This window comes from Ovis aries, chromosome 1 (genome assembly GCF_016772045.2).
Source record: "Ovis aries strain OAR_USU_Benz2616 breed Rambouillet chromosome 1, ARS-UI_Ramb_v3.0, whole genome shotgun sequence".
Classification (NCBI taxonomy): domain Eukaryota; kingdom Metazoa; phylum Chordata; class Mammalia; order Artiodactyla; family Bovidae; genus Ovis; species Ovis aries.
In genome coordinates this window covers 217,364,498-217,367,461 of record NC_056054.1, presented here as the reverse complement: position 1 = coordinate 217,367,461, position 2,964 = coordinate 217,364,498, and the positions used below count along the sequence as shown (strand labels likewise).

The window sequence follows — 2,964 nt, the reverse complement described above, 5'->3', positions numbered from 1 at the left end:
ACAAGCAGAGATTAGCTTGCAACATTTAGTTGAATTTGCTGAAATTTGGTAAAGAATTTTCTGAAATGCCGGAGACCCGGCTTTGATCCCTGGGTCAGGAAGATCCCCTGGAGGAGGGCATGGCAACCCACTCCAGTATTCTTGCCTGGAGAATCCCATGGACAGAGGAGCCTGGCAGGCTGCAGTCCAAAGGGTCGCACAGAGTCGGACACGACTGAACTGACTAAGCAGCAGCAGCAGCAGTTTACAACTAAATAATCTGGTTTATAAAAGGTGGTTTCCTCATCTTCAGTGTGGAATCCCCTGCAGGGCTATCTTCCAGCTAGACTCCAACCTGCTCATGTAAGAAGGCTTTGTTTTTTTTTTTTTTTTTACCACCCAGGTGTGCATGCCTTCATGAGTATGGAGATACCTTGACATGGAGACCCAGGAGAGGAAAGCTCAGGAGGAGCCAAGGGATCCCTGTTCTGCCCACAGTTCATCTCTTGAGCTTCAGTCTGCTATGAAATTTCTACCTCTTTCCTTGGCAAGTTGATTCTGGGAAAATCTAAATTGGTCAGAAGTGAAGATACAATTCCTTAGACCCGTACAATTGCATAGTCAGTGCCGTGCAGTGAGTCAGGGATAAATGTCGCTTCCAGAAAATAAAAGCAAGAGGGAACTTGGGAGGGAGTGGTGGTAGAAGGGTCAGTTCCTCTCAACTTCTTCCAGACAGATCCTTGGTGCTGGGATTGCGACTGGAGGGGCAGCAGCTTGCAAAAGAGACCAGATCTGACATTTCAGTTTAGCCATTTGTTCATTCAACCAGCAGTTTTTGAGTGCCTATTATATGCTAGATCCAAGGCTAGGCATTGTAAACACTGTGGAGCAATTAACAAGATAGGCTCATTTGCAGCAAGATAGATGGACCTAGGGGTTTTCATACAAAGCGAAGTCAGAAAGAGAAAGACAAATATGACATCACTAATATGTGGAACCTAAAATATGACACAGAGGAATTTATCTATGAAACAGAAACAAATTCACAGACATAGAGAACATACGTGCGGTTTCAAAGCAGGGGAAGAGATCAATTGAAAGTTTGAGATGAGCAGATGCAGACTATTATATGTAGAATGAATAAATAAGATCCTACTGCACAGCACAGGGAACTGTATTCAATATCCTGTGATAAACCATAATGGAATCACTTTGCTGTACAACAGAAATTAACACAACACTGTAAATCAGTGATACTTCAATAAAATAAAATTTTAAAATCCAAGATACGGTCTTGTCTGTGATAGCCCAGCAGAGAAGATGACTAAGATAACTCAACAGGGGCCTCATCTGATGATCCTCAGGCCACATTTTGACCCACACAGCATGTTAAACATCAGGATATTTCCCATTAAAAACTTGGATTTCTAACTTCTCTTTAAAACTCAGAAAAGACGGCAAAAGTAGGCTTGTGTACCCCAGTGGCAACACTTTCCAGAACTGAGAAGTGGCTATCCTATACATACATACGCACTACATACACGGAGTTCTGGTAGAGAAGCATGCCCTCCCATTTACCACGCTCTCCACCACTCCTAATTGTCTCAGATGTGGCCAGTTTCACCCTGTCCTGTCCTGTCCCCAACGTTCTGTCCCCAGTGGCTCATCTGTCCTGTACCCAATCACATCTGAATTGAAGAGTCTTGAATGGAAGCCCAGGGCAGAGGACCTAACCTGGTCTGAAGAATTAAAAATGAAAGCGTTGCTCAGGTGATGAAGGGCAAGGAAAGGAGTAGGTTAGAAGGGCAAGGCAAAGGAAACAATGTATGCAAAGGCCCAGAGATGAAGCCTGAAGAGTCTGAGAGTAAGGGGTCAGGTGTGTTTGAGAAAGGTGGACTATTGCTTACAGGTAGAGCTCCAAGAGAGAGGAGAGAGATGGAGCTGGAGAGGAAGTCATGGTTAAGTCATATTAAAAATGCTGGACTGGGGACTTCCCTGGTGGTCCAGTGGCTAAGACTCTGTTCTCCCAAGGCAGACAGCCCGGGTTCAATCCCTGGTCAGGGAACTAGATCCCACATGTCACAACTAAAAAGGATCCTGCAGCTGCAAGAAGATCAAAGGTCCTGCATGCTGCAACTAACAGCCGGCACAGACAAACAAATAATTATTCTTTAAAAAATGTCTGACTGCATCCTATGTTACATGGTACAGAACACTGGAGGGTTTCAGGCAGGATGATGGCCCCTATCCAGCTGTTTTTGGGTGGTTGTTTGTACTGCTGTGTGGGGAGCAGATCAGAGGAAGCAAGACTGAGCTGGGAACAGGTATTTTAGGGCATTCATAAGCAGTCCCCCCGTACTAAAGCCACTGGGAAAATGTCAAGAGATTGTGTCCTATCTTCTCTTCCTCTGAAATCCAGCCTCTATCACACAACAGAATCCTAGGCATGGAGCAGGGGCTCAGGGAAAAGTTCCAACTCAAACCTGGGGCAGAAACAGTGATGGAAATGTTTCAGTCCTGTGGTCCTTGGGCTTTGCACAAAGAGGATGCTCTGGATTTGCACAGAAAGATCAGCTTTTCTCCTTGACCTTGGCTTCCCAGGTGGTACTAGTGGTAAAGAATCCTCCTGCCAAGGCAAGACACACAAGAGATGAGGATTTGATCCCTAGATTGGGAAGATCCCCTTTGGTAGGAAATGGCACCCCTCTCCAGTGTTCTTGCCGGAAAATCCCATGGGCTACAGTCCATGGGCCTGCAAAGATTCAGACGCAACAGTAATTTAGCACACACTTGACTCTACGCAAAGGGTAAATTTTTTAAAATAAAATGCGAAGCTATTCTGAAGTCACTGACTTTCTCTGCCAGCTATTGAGCTCATCTTTGATTTGGGTGACCCCTCTGGCTTAGACATGACTTTCTTGAGAGGGAGAGCATCAGAGTCACCCAATCTCCCTCAGGTGTCCATCAAGTTTAAGGAAAAAACAT

The 2,964-nt window shown here is 45.2% G+C and overlaps 1 non-coding gene across 1 annotated transcript; it reads left to right on the top strand.

Moving 5' to 3' along the window:
• Positions 1 to 1,971: 1,971 nt before the first annotated feature.
• TRNAG-CCC (transfer RNA glycine (anticodon CCC)) lies at positions 1,972 to 2,044 on the top strand. Its single transcript has one exon. It is a non-coding gene; the product is annotated as a tRNA-Gly (tRNA).
• Positions 2,045 to 2,964: the final 920 nt, after the last annotated feature.